Source organism: Anas platyrhynchos, chromosome 9 (genome assembly GCF_047663525.1).
Source record: "Anas platyrhynchos isolate ZD024472 breed Pekin duck chromosome 9, IASCAAS_PekinDuck_T2T, whole genome shotgun sequence".
Classification (NCBI taxonomy): Eukaryota; Metazoa; Chordata; class Aves; order Anseriformes; family Anatidae; genus Anas; species Anas platyrhynchos.
Window position 1 is genome coordinate 18,325,527 of NC_092595.1, and position 17,526 is coordinate 18,343,052.

Genomic DNA, 17,526 nt, shown 5'->3' on the forward strand with positions numbered 1-17,526 from the left:
TGCAGCAAGAAAAAAAAAAAACTTCTCCAGTAACCACTAATTACATGGGTGGAGGAGACACAAAGCTGCCTATAAAAAAACCATTTCTGAGCAGATTCTGTTAACCCATCTTGCTCCAAGTAACACCCCTTCCTCTAGCAGCCACTCGCACAGAAAGGCATACTATCAACGTTTGGTCAAAGATGGCCAAACTTCCTAACCACAGAAACCTCACATCAAAGCCCCTGTGTGGCAGCAAGCCCTCAGGTGCTCTCTGGGGGCTGGAGAAGGAGGAAGTCTCGGAGGGCGGTGGAAGAGACGGGTGGGTTGTGCTGGTGCAGGATGATGCTGAGCAAGGAGCACAGGAATGGTCTTCACCACCACAGCAGATCTGGTTAGGACCCCCTGCCGCTTCTAATGACTGCCCGGGAGCAGCTGGTTAGTGAGGGCAAACAGGAGGGAAAGCAGGTCTCGGTATCAAAAAAGATACTGTCCTTCCAAAATAGGAACCAAACGTCTGTTCACTATTTGAGCAGGGGCTATACAAGGGCAGTAATTGGTTGTGCTGGGGCTGTGATACCTGGCACAGACACCACGTGCACGATGGAGAAACCCACTCCAGGTCGCCAGACAGAATGCTGGATTGTGCTGTTCTGTTTGCTCACCTTCTTGTGGTTACGTTGCTGTGGTTTTGTTTGCTTGTTTGTTTTTACTTCTCCCTACCTGGAGCTTTTTGGCTGCCTTAGTAGAACTGTCCTCTGCATCCATAAGCACCTGGCTGAGCTCTCCAACACAGAAGGACTAAGGGATGTATTAAGCAGTGAGGAAGCAGCAGCAATCTGCCATCTCCTGATGTTTCTGATGAACTCAGAAATCTTCAGAAGATGAGGGGGATGTGAGCATTTGCTGACAAGACACTGATTCCTCCACCACCACCTGGAAAGCAGCCAGCCCCACCCCACCCAAAGGTGGGCCATAACCATAACAGTGGGGCAGGCCTTGCTTGGCTTGCCTTGACCTCTCCGTACAAACCTGGCGATTTCACCACCCCCACCAAGCTTTCGAATATGCACAACTTTACCTCCTCAGCACAAGATGTGCTCTGCCCTGTGGACTTGACAGATTTATCTGGTGCCAAGTCTGGACACCACCACCCCTGTGCTTTCCAAGCAGCGGGAGCACTGGTGCGAGGCCAGCAGCCTGTGCCACGCACGACCACATCCTGCCCTCGGGAGGCTGCCCATGGCATCCCTCCAGCAGTCACAGGCAGACACCAACGTCTTGCACTGGCATCTCCTACGTGACATTAATTCCGATTCTACAAACCCATGACAGAGCTGGACATAGCCAGTTTCATCCCCTTCAGAAGCACTGAAGGGATTGGTTACAAAAAAAGAAAGAAAAAAAGAAAAAAGAGTCACCTGAAAGCATGCACGGAGCTGCTGCAGGGCACAGGCTGGGACACAGACACAGCGTGGGAGCACGTCCAAAACTCCCTCCAGCATTCGTGTTGTTGCTCACAGAGATTCAGTAATGTCTCACAGCAGTTTTCCTGCCCGGGGCTTTCCGTTACTGTTACACTTAAACTGAACCCCGCTGCCAAGTACAGCGTCGGGACAGCTGACTGAAAAATGAGAGTTCAGTTGAATGTCAGGTGTGGGGGGGGAAAGTGTGAAAGCTCTCGCCGAAAAGCTGTGACATGTTTCAGACGCTTTTGTCTAAGAAAGAAAGAGGGCACTTCTGGGGAAGCGAAAATCAGGGTGGCTCACAATTGTTAGCCTGAGATGGGAGCATTCCTACGAGTCCTGAATGAGGGCCCAGAAACAGCTCTGGGTTACTCCGAGGGGATGAGCTGTCCGGGGCAGTGAGCGCTGGAGACAGCGTCTGACCCCAGGTACTCCTTGCCTTCGGTGAAGGTGCTAAGAGGCTGCAGCAGCTGCAGCCCTGTATCTCAGAAATGCTGGCAGTGATTTGCTGGTAGCTTTACCGATGTCAAAACTCTCATGCAGCTTCTGTCTGGTGACGTTTTCCTACCAGGATGGAGGAAAACCTTCATGCTGTTGCCTCTCTGGCCCTCAGCTTTCAATCCAGGCCTCCTGCCTCATGTTGGGTGGAAGTTTGGCACAGATATTTCATGCATAACTTTTATCAAACTCAAAAATTGCAACAGCAAGTTTGTAGGTCTTTTGCCCTTGTGGGTAGCAGGCCCCAAAGTCACATGGTTTACCCCTTGCCATGTATTAATGCATAAAAATGAGCTCAGAAACACCACATTTTCACCAAAGTCATGTTGCACCAACCAAGAACTGAAGGACCAGCCTTTCCCATCGGAGAGGCTCTGTATCACAGCTCCACCATGGAGACAGCACGTTTCAGGAGGGCTGGGCTCCAGCACGCACACTCCACGTGGGTTGCACAGCTCCTCCACCTTGCCAAAGCTATTTCATGACTCGCTTAACATGTTTACACTTCTGCCTGTTACAAATATTATCTAACAATTTCTTCTGAGAATAGCCCTAGGGGGCGGAAGGAAGGGGACTGTACAACCTTATCTGGTTTCACAGCACAGAGGCACCAACGGGTGACTGCTCAGCAGCCATCACGGGCAGGGCAGCCTGGTCAGGATTGCTGCTGAAGATCAGGAGTGATCTTGGAGCAGGAAGGAAGGGATTCTTCTTTCACCTACAATTTTATGGTAAATCGGGTCACTATTACTTCCCCATGACTGTCCTGCCACAACAAGAAGCTGCCTATATGCCTTATATCACTGTCACAGAGGAAAGAACTGGGGGTACAGGACCCACGGGAATATCCAACCTCAGAAACTTCTGCATTAGCAATTACCCTTTCCAGAGAGCTTACTGTGCACAGCTTTGCTTTCTGTATGCCCGGCAATTACTTCTCAGAAGCTTTCCATCCTCAGGTGGCTCTGTCCCCAGCAAAACCAGCTCTCGGCAGGGTCACCCAGGCTGTGTCTGTCTGTCCTACATTGCCACCATACACGGCAGGCTGGGCTGGCCTGCCTGTGGATGGCCGTGCAGGATCCAGCCTCTTGCCAAAACCACACGTCCTCCCCTGCTGAGGGGGATCCCCTCTCCAGAGGGTTCCCCTCCCCTGGACACAACCAGGGTGAGGAGGCAATGCAGGCTGCCAGAGCTGGAGGAAGCAGGGAAGGTGCCATGCCCGTGGGGCAGCCTTTCCCAGCCTGCCATCGCCTGCCCCAGGGTGCCCAGGGAGGAAAGTCACACACAGCAACAATTTCCATGAACACGAGGAAAACAGAGAGAAAGAAAGAAAATAATAATAAAACCAAGAAAACTAACCTACCTTCTGCCCACGGGAATGGTGATCCACATGCATGGCAAGTTCTTGGATGTGGCCACCAAACTGGAAGAAAAGTAGTATGCTTTAGAAGATGCACCAGCATTTCTACCAGGCTTTCGGGCCCATCCTTTCTATATCCTGGGAAGTCTCCTCCCCATCCCCTCACCCTTCATTTAATTATTTTCTGTAAATGACCCCAGAAACAGCTCAACCTTTCAGTACTCATTTCAGGGCACGTTCTGGTGGCCAGACCTGGTCACTGCTACTCGGAGTTATCCTGAGCAGTGTCAAGCATCCAGTCCCTGTGGGGGCCACACTTTCTTGCCCAGGACATTTTTTGACATGTTGAAGCTGCAGCAGAAAATGAGCCGATAGAAAGCAAAACACACACACAGCAAACCCACAAACAAGAAGTACCCAACTGTTACCTGCCTTTGGCACTGACTCTCACACGCATTTCTTTCCTAATGTAAAGCCTAGATGTAAAGGTCAGATTAGGCTTATTAAGAAAAGGAACACCACAGTCAGGGAGCTTTTAATGAGGCCTGACTGCTCTGTGAACCTGCCACCGCAGTTGCTAAATAAATACGGGCGGTGTGAGCATGCTGACAAACAGAATCATCACTGTGAATTTATGCCAGGACAGAAGTTAAACACGTGGTCATTTGTTTTAAGCCGCAAACTTGCAAAGGGCTGAGCTGTGCGAGCCTTTTTTTTTTTTTCCAATTATTTATTTATTTTTACCAAGGTGTGTTCAAGGATCAGAGCAGCAGATGCCAGAGCTTTTCCTCGGGACTGTATTTACCCCTCTTGTTAAACATGTTTATAAACCATGCTGACACAAGCATTAGGGAGCCTTGGTTTCATGAAAATCCAGTGCTGTTCTCTAAAAGCAGCAATTAGTGCTGTTTCTGGTTAAATTTCACCCATCCCTCCCACATCAACACAGGTTCTTCACCGAGAGGGTGGTCACGCACTGGAACAGGCTCCCCAGGGATGTAATCACAGCACCAAGGCTGTCAGAGTTTAGGAAGTGTTTGGACTGTGCTCTTAGTCACATGGTCTGAGTTTTTGGGTAGACCTGTGTAGTGCCAGGAGTTGGATTCAATGATCCTTACGGGTCCCTTCCAACTTGGGATATTCTATGGTTCAGTGCTATGTTACAATACTGACTGGAGAATAAATATTATGAATGCAACCCTCAGTCTCCAAGTAAAAAGTAAAATAACACATCAGTCACCAAAGAGAGAAAATACTGCCTTTTTCTGTTTTTTTTTTTCCCTGTGCTGTAGCAGACAAACAGTAGCAGTGTGACATGAGGATGTAAGGGGAACAGAAAGCAAGTAAGCATCTATGAGAGAGACAGTGATGGAGAAACAACAGAGGCTGTGGCACGGAAAAAGGGAAGGACAAAAAACCTCTACATAAACTCAGTTCCTGATGCATAAGATTTGCAAAACTAGAGAAATTAGGAGTTCCCCATGACTAATGTTTCTGAACAGAGGGTATAGGTAGTTTAATATACACCTTATTTCATATAAATTGCTTAATTTTCTGGAGCTCCTGATTCAAAAATGTTCTGCACGAGCCTGAAGGCCTAGTAAACATTCTCCAGCTGGAACTTCTGGACTTGAAGTAGGCTTTTTTTTTTTTTTTTTTTTTTTTTTACTTTGTTTTTGTTTGGCTGGTTTATTTTGTTTTCAATGCAGAGATTAATCACTGCATAGGTGATAAAGCTACTTTTACAAGTGCTTGAATGACCTGTGCTCCTAGACTTCTTGGGTCTTTCAGGAACATCTGCTTCAGCCGCTGGTAGCCAGAGCTTTTTCCTTTGGCTCAGATTTAACTCTGACGCACAATATCAGTGATCTCTGTGAGTACAGAGGTCTTGTTTGTGGGCACCCAGAGAAAAAGTGTAAGTGCATGAACCCCCTGCCTCTCCTACTGACTGTGAGGAAGAGGGTCTCAGGGGAATCAGGCTCTCACAGTACAGGTCACCTCCCCAGAGACTTTTCCAGTTTCTGAACACTGGTGTAAGAACAGCTTCTGAGCCCAGGAAAAGTCAGATTTGCAGGGCACAGGAACTGTACTGCAAGGCTGGAAGAGAAAGCCATCCTTGCTGTGAAGGGCTGCAAGCCCACCAGATGCTTTTTCCAGCTTACTGGGGTCTGTGGTTGGTTGGTTTTCCTTCAATGAGCAAATGGAATCACTCTGTAGATAAAATTATTTTAAAAATTAAGAATCCAAACACACTATTGACATCCAGCTTTTGCAGCACAGACAGCACGTATCTGCCTGATCTGCCAGAGCTTGGTGCAGCATCACACCAAGAGGCCAGCTGCAGCCAGCGCTCACCAGGTAGATCCTGCTGAGCTGGACACTGCTCTGAGTGGGAAACATCTGCACCCACCGGCAGCTGGCAAAAGCTAAAGATGTGCTCTGAAACCTGAAAGGCCCAAGTTAGTTATGCTACAGGGCTGCAAAGAGGGCGTCAAACCACTAGAGGGAAACCTGACCTCTCTCTGCAGCTGCCTCCGGCACACCGGACACGGGAAAGGCAGAGGTTGGCTTTGGAAAGCAGAAAAAGGAATTTGGGGACAAACTTCCACTCAGCCCAAAAGAGAGTCCCTGGGAATTTGCACTTTTACTCAGATGAGAGATGAGATTTGCACGTTTACTCAGAGATTTACTCTGAAATGCCATGTAGAGGCACTCATGCAGCTAACCCCATCATCTGTACTGAATGGATATATCTAACATCTCTGGAAGAGAAAAATAACTTTAAAAGGTGTTTTTAGACAGTTTCTTCTCTCCCACAGGTGTTAGCGTGGGTGACTTGGAAGACCTTGGCTCACTGCAAAGCAACTGGATTTGGGGAAAGAGAGAAACCGAATTTGGGGTTAAATGAAAGGAAGGGGTAAGGGAAATGTGTGTGTGAGACAAATTATCCATAAGCTTCAGTTTTGATGCATGAAACATTCAGGTCCTCTGAAATGCTTTGTGCTCTTACTCTGCTCGCTTCCATGAGGGACAGGGTGGGCAGCAGGGAGTACCCTTAAACAAGAAATAGCATTTCTCAGAAGAATTCCCATCCTTCTCCTGAATGCTGCTCTAAACAGAAAATTCTCACAGGCATGTTTCTACTGCAGTGATAAGGATGTATTTGCTGGCTTCTGGAGAAGCTTTGTCTGCAATAGCAAACATTCTGCATGCAGGAAAACAAAACAAAACAAACAAACAAACAAAAAAAAACACTGAAATGGTATTGGGAAGGCCTGGTATGTCACTGATGTGATGCACCTGGCCCTCAGCTAGTGCCCATGCCAGCGGCAGCACGGCCAGCTGCTGAGGGCTGGGGCCACCAGGCCCCGTGTCCTGCCAGACCCAGGCACCTTCAGCCACTTCGAGTCCATCAAACCACAAAAGCATACAGCCGCCCAGGCACTTTGTGACAAGTGACTTCACAAGGATGAACCACGCGTTGTCTGAGTGCCATTTCCATGGAGCTGCTGTGTTTCCACGCAGCAGCTCTCACGTTTGCAGGCCAGCTCTGGCCAGCCTCACCTGCTGCACCTTTCTCCTCACAAACACCTGCCCAGCCCTAGGTCTTACCCTGGCATTCCCACCCGGTAACAAATGTCACTCAGTTATCAACACCTAGATTAATAAATAAATAAATAAATATAATGTATAATGTGCAGGCAAAGCCTGTGTGCCTGCGTGTGAAAATAAGCAAATGACACTCGGACTCCACTGCTGTCTCCTTCCCAAAGACGTCTGCAGTGACAGGAGCCAGTGTGTGCACCACTGCTGTAGCAGTGCAGCCGCTGTGGATCTGGGTGGAGCAGTTGCCCTCGCCACAGGGCCGGAGGCTTAGCTTCAGCACGAGGCTAAAAATAATAACTTCTGCTTCGCCTGTCTGAAGTGGGTCACTTTCACATCGTGCCAGCAAAGAGGCATCGGAAAGAAAACGGTGTGGTTAATAGAGCTCTGGCAAGGCTGGACGAGCTTGCCCTAGCTGCTACTATGTGTTTTTAAATGGGTGAGGGGAGATATGAAGAAATGCCTTTTTCTCTTTAAGTTTCTGTGCTATTTTCCTTGTCTTTCTTTTTATGTTTCTTCCCTTGTGTTGCTAAAGTTGTTGTTTTTATTTTTTTTGCAGTCACATGTCCACACACACACACAAACCTTCCTTCCAACAACTGCCTCTCCCCCCCGCACATGACAGACTGCTGTGCTGCTGCCTCAGCTTCCCCTTGCTTGCAGGCAATAACACTGGCTTTGCCTGACTCTTTCTAGGCAAGCTATAGCCACAAAAACTGCCCTCTCCCACAGCAGACAGTTCAATCGCACAGAGGAATTACAGACAGCGAAACCACAGCAGGTGTCTGCCTGCGCCTGGGTTTCACAGAGGTGTCCCGGCCACAAAGGGGAATTTCGAAGTACCCGTCTGCCATAGAGCTCATGCCTACCACACATCCTCATTTGGTCTAGATCAGGGGGTTGATGCGATGATGCTGTTCAAATACTAAGAAAATGCTAGATGAAGTGATAACAGTTACAAACAACACTTTGGCCATCATTAATTTGCTCACAGTGCAGGCAGCAGAACAGGGCAAACTGTTAAAATTCATTCAAATTCAGTACGACAGAGGAGAATCACAGTGTTTATCCTAAGTGGTTCTCCTAAATTTCACTGTTTAAATTTACGTGTTTCTTTTCCTGTTAAGCAGGTACCTTTGTTTGCAGCTATTGACTAGATTATTATCCATGCTAGACGAAATACGGACAAACCAGGGAAGAGTCAACGATAAGGAGCAAACCTCAGATTTGCCATCTATACCTATAGTAGCTGCATGGTATTTCTACCCTTACCTTCTACAGCAGTCGTGCTTTTCACAGTAAAATAATATACTTACAGGTGTTTAAACAGCAATTAAATAATACAAAATGATATCGAAGGACTGTTCATTCAATTCACTGTTGGAATTATATGATCTTTAAGGTCCCTTCCAATCCAAACCATTCTATGATTATCTTTTTTTTTTTTTTTTTTTAAACCAGAAAAAGCTCCATGCACTGGATATTACCTTTTCTTTTTAACCGGGCAGAATTAGCAGTGAAAGTTTGACCTAATACCCTGAAACCAGCTCTTTAAAATTATAACATAAAAATAAGATACAGGCTCCTTTACCTCAATTTCCAGTCAGTAGCTCAGAAAGGACTGCTTCAGTGGAGTGCACCTTCATCCACAGACAACACATGGCAAAGATGTATCTGAAGAAAACTGACATTAATTCATTGCCACAGCCTTCTTCCCCCCCCCCTCCCTCCCCTTTATTTTTTCTTTTTTTGTAGACCTCTGATACTGTGTTTCTTTTTATAAAGTATATTGTGGGGAGGAACTGACTGCTGACTTCCAGTCAGCTGTAGCCAAGGCTCAGATGAGGGAGCAAATCAGTGCTAAATTATAAATTATTGCAGTATAAAGTAAACCAGCAATGACATCATCTGGTACAAGCCCATTGCCAACTTGCAGAAAATAAGGAGGACTCATACCAAGGTAAGAGTTGATGCTGCTCTGGGATTACATTGATTTCCATTCAGTGTCTAATAGTTAGGGTCTTCTCTGCACCCCTCAGTGTACAGCTGTCACATTACACAGGGAAATATCTCTAATTCAACCCAGTCTTGTCTCATTCTCACGTTATAATGAACAGAAGTTTGTCTAACCTACTCCCACTAGCACCTCACAGATGATGTTGAAGTGGTGTTTCTACTGATCAGCTATCTTCAGCTGAAAGGGTTTATTTTAATTTTTAAGCAGACTATTTCCAGCTGCAGTACAAAGCCAATATTTCTTTTCCCATCTGCAGTGGATGTAGCAAACTGTTTGTTCCCTTCATCTTAATAGCTGCCATTTACATATTTGAAGACCTATTTATGCCCTCCACACTTCAACATTTGTACTGTAAGTACCCCCAGCTATGTCTGCATTTCAGAAGTAACTCACTGTATTTGCTCCTGTTTTTCAGACTTTCTCCTGAATTGGGCTGCTTTTTCTTTTTTCTCTTTTTTTTTTTTTTTTTTGGTGTGAGAGTGACCCAAGACTGAATACAGTTCTCTAAAACCTTCAAAAACTGTATATTCCATAATCATGTGGATTTTTTTCTACATAACCTTCCATTTCATTTCCAGTCATACTCAATTTCCAAGATACTCAAAGTCCCAGATCATATGTGTAAAACTATGCATACATCCTTATGCTCCATTATGTTCTGTCTTTCCCAAACCATTTATCCAACTTGTCAACACCATTTGAAATATTTATATTCGGAAGCTGCAAAAGAGAAAGTCATTTTCGTAACACATAACAACATAAGGAAACATTGCTATAATACAGTATGCGCATACGTTCATTAACTACATCCATTTGTTTTGCAGTATTATGAATTATCCTAGCCCCTATTAGTAGACAGACTAAATAAAAATCTGAACATACTACCTATCGCTCTTTCACATATTCATTACTTTTGTTCTTTTATGCACTGATTTATTGACTGCAAGCTCTCAGAGATGTGTGGCAGGGGAAGGGTAAAGCCCCTTCCCACAGGTGGCAAAAGCTCAGCATTTCTACCTGCCACTGCAAGGGATCAGAGAGACACAGCAGATGCTGTACCACAATTTGTGCAAACACAAGCAATACCGCTGCCCTTTTCATACCAAAGCTGTGAGGCAACAGAGTTTGGTGTTAAATTAACTTCAGTTGAAAATGTGTGTGTTGAACAATGGGGAATGACAAGTCTCACAGAGGTACAGTGTGTTGGCACAACTGGGCACCCCAGGGCCTCTCAGGGGGCTCCCATTTCACCAGGAAAACTCTGACAAGGCTAAAGTGATGACCAGATTGTGTTCTTGTCTTTAATTAGTGACTGATTAACAAGTCCCCTGTGCCAAAACTGCCCTCTGCAGCTTTGTTCCATAGCAGCAGAGGGTCTAGCCCTGAGCTGTGTCCGGACTCCAGCTGGCTGCAAGCCCCCCGTCTCACTTGCTGCAGGCATCTCAGGGAAGCCCTGCTCCTTCAAGCCAGGAGATGACTCTCAGGTTGTTTTCTGGGGTGCAAAGGCTTGTTGTGCTTGGCATTAGTGTCGAGGAGCACTGCAGATTTAAGGTGGAGTTGGAGAAATATCTGCATATCTGCCCAGTTGCCACTGCACATCTGGGTGCTGCAAAACAAATCTAGTTGCAGGTTTAGACTCAGTGAAACGGTTTGCAAAGGAACATCTTCCTCTCACCTAGAAAAGTGAATTCCAGCATCACATCAGCAATGCTGGAGATTGCATTTTCCAGCTGTCTGACCTGCCTTGATTACACTGGTGGCTGATGAGTGCTGGTCCATCAAGCACCACCCTACGAATCTGAAGACCCGTTTACCCAAGACCACAATATGTCACTCATGGTGCATTTATGCAAACCCCTGGGGTCAGCAAGGAATCCAAAAGCACAAGACTTCAAAGCAGCAATACTATTACATTCTCGGCCTATCTTCACAAGTTTCTTGGTCACCTCAGAACAACCACCCTGGTCTTAGCAATCCTCCTACGGGAAAGACCAGCAGGCAAGCTGGATCACCGTGGGCTTCAGATAGTTGCTGGGTCTTTCAGAGACCGCCCATCAGACCCGCAGCTGATCGTGTTCACAGAAATTCAAATGTTGTCATCTCAAGTGAATATTTTAGTCAGCTGGTGAAATTACTTGCCTTTTTTTTTTTTTTTTCTCTTAGCTTTGCACTCTTTTCAAAAAAAACAAAAAAGTCTGAATGTGTGATAGTTTCTGCCATTCTATCACTGGATAATTTGAGAAGCTCTCTTCATTTGTTTGAGGTTTTTCACTTTCCTGCAAATTACCTTCTTGGTCCCCTTCATGTTATGAGGCTTTTATACACAGGCTATTTATAGGAATGCAACTGTGCTAAAGGGAACAGACATTTTCAGAATTTCAAATAAATCTCTAGCACTCGGTTTGCAGCAGAAAGCTGGAAGGTGATCATGGTAAGTGGCATGATTATACTCAAATGAAGTGCAGTTTTACTTCTGAAGCCATTTGTTCGCACTAACTTGTGTGTAAAACACTTGTCAGTGGCAGGCAGCCAGAACAAAGACAGCATATCAACTCAGTTACACTAACGTTACAAATCAGAAGGAGATAAGTATCTAGCTCCCCTGAGACCAAGCCCCACCAGTTATATTTTACATACTACTCATGCGTCTGATAGCAAGGACAGATAGCTAGTTGCATATGGAAAAGAAGAAATGAGCTACAGCTTACTGAAGTTACCTCCATTGCTGTCCTCTTCAGATCCTAGATTCAAGGAGAGTCAGATCTTTTCAGAGTGAAACCCCTTCCGTGCTGGAATAAATGAGGAAATGTGCTCTGTTGCCCTTTCCATGGGAGAACAGATACGTGTTTTCCCAAAGAGCCATTTTTTTCCAGAACTTCCTCTATCAAAGACTAGCAAGCTTATTAAAGAACGGTGAAGTAGGGCAGATGAGGTGATGAGATCAATATAAGGTCCATAAAGTAAATGTGCATGCAACCTGCGTGCACAATACAGTTACTACCACTAGTAAGTAATTACAGCATTGATACACACACACACACGCACACATACATATAATGCTGTGTGTGTAAATACATATCTGTGGAGAAAAGGAGAACCACACAAAGAAAAAGTCAAGTCCCACCGTGATGACTCTTGTCCAGCTTATAGACATAAACTACCCCAAGATGGCACTGTTGGGTACTGTTTCTGCTACCAACACAGGCAACCACCCAAAACTACTCTTCTTTCAAGTAAATGCAGGAAACCCTGTAAGCATTTTCTTAAACTTTCTTCTTTTTTTCATGTCTGACTAGCTCTTCATGGACACTTTCTGTTTCTCAGCAGCACTCCCTGCATCTCCACGTTAAGTAACTCAGTGATGAAAGCCAGAACTCTGCCGGAGAGATTGCAGAGCGACGATGCAGCTCTCAGATCGACTATGGCAACAGCAAGGTTGACATTTTCTTTCTCATACCCGTAAATCTCAGTGACAAGTGGAGATGACACAGACTGAAGAGTCTGCACTGACAAATGCAGCCTGACAGTGCACTCTGGTTGCAACAGAGCAATTTGTACAGAAGCTTCAAGAAAAGAACCAAGCTAAGCCAACATGTTAGCCATGGGCACACTGATTGCCATTGTCTGGATGAGGCAATACCAGTATAAAAAACAAGACCCAGCTCATGTCTCAAACACCCTTGTCCCTAGGACAGTGTCATTCGCTTTAGCTATACTGCGAGGTGCCAGAACAGGTCTCCCTTCTCTGCAGTCCTTTAAGGCATGCTCAGTCCGACATCAGAGCACAGTTTAACGCATACAGGTCTGAAAACAATAAAAGTGCAGTGGCAACTTGGCAACACATAAGTTAAAATGGGAAATATCCTGAATGCAAAGATGACACATTAATGAAATATTTTGTATCATTTCGTTTTACTTTATTTTTTTCTCCCACAGAGTGCCAGAATAATTGTCACTTAAGACCCACTGAGTTTTTGGAGAAAATAATTTATCTCTTATTTACTGCCTGTTTCTTTCATAGGCATTTTTGCCCATCAAGCAAGCAGCAGATGAACACACGAGGTGTGCTGTGTGGAATGCCACCTGCTCCGTTCTCTTGTAACTGAGGAATTTCACATGTCCACAGGGCAGTGCCAAGGCAGGATGGGAACGCTGTAAGCAAACGTGCTCAGGGGCAATGGGTTTTGATGCTTCCACCTACCTACACACATTGCAACGATTTGGAAAATGAGTTGGGGGTTTTGAGATGATAAAGGCTGCAAGCTGTGGCTTCACATTTGGACTTGCTCCATCAGCAGCTTTAGACCTTCACAAACCTGATACAGTGACCAAATTGCCTTAAACAGAGTACAACAACTGAGACATTTATAACACGGAATAATATTTTAAATGTAATGGAGGCAACATATTCTGCAATGATCTAAATGCATTTTGATGCAGATATTTTGAGTGATGATCTTCAAAGTATAATAATATCTATTTAATCTAGTGCTCTTTTGCTGAAATCAGCCAGCTAGTTCCTTTCAGTGGCATTGCCTCAGAAGGAAAGAGATAACCATCCATTTTCTAGCTATAAAGTATTTTAGACTTTCATGTCACACAGGTACAAGGCAGATGAAAGAGCTCCTATTAAATAGTTCTGCATTACTTTAGTGACAGGTTTCCTGGATTACTGTTAGAAGAATGGTATTTTTGGCTTCTGTTTCCTCCGCTTGCTGTTCAGGTTGAAGCCGTAAGGCTTCTTCAACCAAGTGATAACAAAGAACAATACTAATTTTCATGTTCATGCTCTTGAATGCCTGAGATGGGTCCCAATCTGCTGTGTCATCACTGCTAAGAGATCAGTATCAGTTCTATTAGTCACAAACTTGATCTCTCATGCTCTCATACATCCCTTTCAGTCTGGACAAGGGAGGTGGTAAACAGTGCGAATGGCACACACACGCAAACACACACACTTTGCAGTGCTGCTGAGATAACAGCAATTAATCATGCCTTGGCCCAGGACTTTCATTAGGTTCCACTCTTCTACAGCACTGAGTGATTCTGGTGGTTGGTGCTTTTGAAAACATGAGAACAATATCTGAGGCACTAAAAGACGCACTTGACTCTCTGCCCCCTCCAGACTTGAGGTGAACCCAGTGAGAGGAGAGGGGGATCCGAGCCAACTTCAAGCAGCAATGCTCCTGCCCCTTTCCATCGAATACTGCAAAACCTGATACCACAACTTTAACCCTGTCCTTGAGCTGTAGCTTGCTGGCAATAAACATTTTGATACTTCTAGGATGGTGAAGCACAAAATGCCCAAGTGGAACCCTTGAAAAAAAAAATCATAAATGTAAAGATAGCAACCTTCACTACACCTGCAATCACCCAGGGCACATCTCCATTCTGAGAAATGTTGCTTTTCAGCCAACCTGTAATTTTCATTTGACTCTAATCCATTGCAGTTACAGACTTGGGTGTCTAGGGCTTCAGGTCTTGAAATGCTACTCTGTGTGCTGAGGAGATATGGATAAGGTAAAGTTACAGAAAACAGAAAAAATGCAGTTTCCATACAAGTCAGCACTTTTTCAGTCCAAGCCATTCAACAGAAATAGGTATTTCAGGAAGTCATAGCACAGAGTGCATAAACCCTGCAGACAAGGTAGCTCCTACCCTTTCATGTGAGGCCCTCTGCTTGAAGGTACAGGAATGACTGTGCAAGGCAGGAACGTGTAGCATAGCTGCTGCTGCTTTCCTTCACTGGCAACCCTCTGTGCCTGACAGTAGCAATGGTTGTTGATGTCCACCAGGTGATATTCCAGTCAACAGTGGAAATAATAACAACGGAAATGCAATATGATTTGTTATGTGTTTCATTACTAAATGCAATGCAAGGGATGAGAAGAAAATGGTTCCTTAGGTTCTTTAAGGAAAAAAAAAATCTATACCCCATTTATCAGAATATTGTGTTATATGATGTAGACTAGTGAACATAGCATGACTCTCTGATCTGATCAATCTCTGAGTGAGGAATAAGAATAATGTCTAATAACCACATACTGCCAGTCAGGAGAAGTATCCTATTTCACTGTAGTATGACATTATAGCCCATGGGAGCCTGAATGCTGAGGTTTGTTAAGGAGCTGTGTGGTCTATCTTCTAACTATTAGCTGCCTTTTTTTTTTTTTCTACTGGATGATTGTGAAATTAGCCATCCGCTTCCTTTGAAACCCCAGTTTTGCATGCACCTACCATTTCCTCTGGTAGTGCCACTGTTCACTGCTGGTGAATCTCGCTGGAGCAGACTGCAAAGCACATTTTTACAGGAAGCTCTGTGTTTATTTTTACACAATTTCACTAAAGCCAAGCTCGCAGCTTGGCTGGCTACCCCTGGCTATGAACACTCAAGAAAAGTTATAGCTCACTGGTATGGCCACAACCAGAAGTGTTTTAGACAGGTGCAAGTTGTTCTGTCCCTCAGCTGTGGACTGTGGGCCTTTAAAGTTATAAGGAAGATGCTATCCTGTGTGCTTAGTGTCCTGTTGGTGAATTTCTGTATCAGATACAGCTGAAGATATTATTTTTACCTCAAAAATATTACTCAAAAAAAGCCCCTCAAAAGCCTGTCAAAAGCCCCTGTCTCATCTTGCAGAGGCTGGAAGTGGCTGCTCCCCATAAAAGAACAGTTGCCAGGCTTCCTGATTTCCAGTTTTTCAGTTTCCTGCACTTGCTGCAGAAAAGTGGCCACATGAGGCCACATAACCTCCATCTAAAGTTCCCAACAGTGCAATTAAGATAACTTACTGTGAGACAGACTTTGAATGATTATCAAGCTCAGAGAAAGAGTGATGAGCACTAGTGTGAAGCAAAAGGCCTCCAGATAAAGAAAACACTGTGTTCCGATCCAAATACAAAGAACAGTTTCTAGGTCGCTATGGAAAATTGATTTTGTTCCTTAATTTACCTGTTCTTTAGCGAGAAGAAACATCAAGGTATATCTTCTGGGTAGGAGACAGCATCACTGGCTCTTTGGGTAGTCCTCCTTTCCGTGAGTGTGCTGATTAGCTGGAGTTAGAACATCTCAGCATTTTGTGGTAACAAGAAGCTGTGGTAGCCTGTCCAGAACAAGACAACTTGTTAGCTTAGCTCAGTTTGTCCGTCCGGTTTTTGAAACCTTTAAAAACACACCGAAATATCAGACACCAGTCACAGCACAATACTGAACGTGACTTTGGGGTAGACTTAGACTCAGGTCTGGGCTGATGAGACTTCTATTTCTTCACAAGGATGAAAGAAGTTTTCCACTCACCTCCTAGCTCTTCACTGAGCAACGTCTCTTCCAGAGTCTTTTTGTTTTATAGAATCTATCTGTAACTCTATGTTTTATAGCTGCCTGGGAGAACAGAAAGTCACACTTGCCTTTGGAGTGGCACAGAAACACATCAGACCCCACCTTTGAAATTTGATTAATTTGCACTCGAGCATACTAATTCTAGATCTGAAACCCAGCTCAATCCATTCTGGCCATTAAATACAAGCAAACATGTATTTTAGACTTTTATGAAAGCAGAACTGCAAAGCTGTTTTGATATATTTTCCATTAAAAAAGAACAGCAGAATTCAAGCTGCTGTAATGCAAACGTATGTGGTTTTGCACTGTATGAACAAGTTTCCTCTGAAACAGTCTTTGATTCCTTGAAAATGACAGGTACTGCCTGGCTTAGCAAGAGCAGCACTTGCACCTAGAGAAACATGGAGAAAACTCATCAGTTTCTACAAAGAAAAAAAAAAAAAAAAAACAAAAAACAATCAAACAAAACAAAAAAACAACTTATTTTTGCCATATAAGTTGTTTGCTCATATACTTCCCTTTTAGTTATGCAGACTTTTCTTTAGGTTCTTCTTTTTCCCACCAACCACTATTTGTTTGCTAGCTGAAAGGCAACAATGGCAAAATAAGCTTGACAAGACCGTTGTCTCTAGGCAGGACGAGCAATATACCTCTACCACATTTATGCGGTTAATTTAAAAAAAAAAAAAAAAAGAAAGAAAAAAAAGAATTGAAACAAACAATACCCTCCCATCTCCTTTCCATCAAAAACCTCAGAGCCCTGTAGCTGCCTGGGTCTCTGGAATTCAGCATTTAGTAAGCAGGAGGGCTGTGTGATAAAGGCACTTGGAACACAAAGGGCTCACAGAAATATTCCCTGCTGAGCATGTTCATCTACCACACCTGTTGGGAAAAATTACAAAAGCAGCCACCAAAGAGAAGGGGAAATGGGCTCTAATTTCTTAGCTGATAATCTGTCCGCAGGTGTGGGAGTGAGTCATTCACAACTTGCCCTCATTAAACATGCTCTAGATTAAAGCTGTCCTAATTCAAAACAGTCAAGAGCCAGTCTGCAAAAGCATAACTTATCTGCCTACCACCAAATTAATTGCTTACATACAAGCAATGAAGCCACACATATCACAAGCAAACTGCCAGCTTAGCAAACGTGTGGTTGATGTGTGCAGAGATGCTGATTTTTTAGCTCTGCTTCTTTACGTGACGCCAAATGGGAAGTTCATAGAGCCATGAGGAATGAACCCAGTCCTGGGAGTGAAGGCAGCACTGA

General features: G+C 44.5%; 1 protein-coding gene across 1 annotated transcript in view; it reads right to left on the minus strand.

Annotated features, from left to right (window-relative positions):
• The window catches only part of LOC101803073 (uncharacterized), an 85,184-nt gene that overhangs the window by 25,653 nt on the left and 42,005 nt on the right, over window positions 1-17,526 (minus strand). The window contains exons 10-12 of the mRNA XM_072042621.1: window positions 15,873-16,023; window positions 8,498-8,580; window positions 3,307-3,366 (exon numbers count right to left, since the gene is read on the minus strand). The gene's annotated coding sequence lies outside the window, so the exon portion shown is untranslated. The remainder of the gene's footprint in view (window positions 1-3,306; window positions 3,367-8,497; window positions 8,581-15,872; window positions 16,024-17,526) is intronic.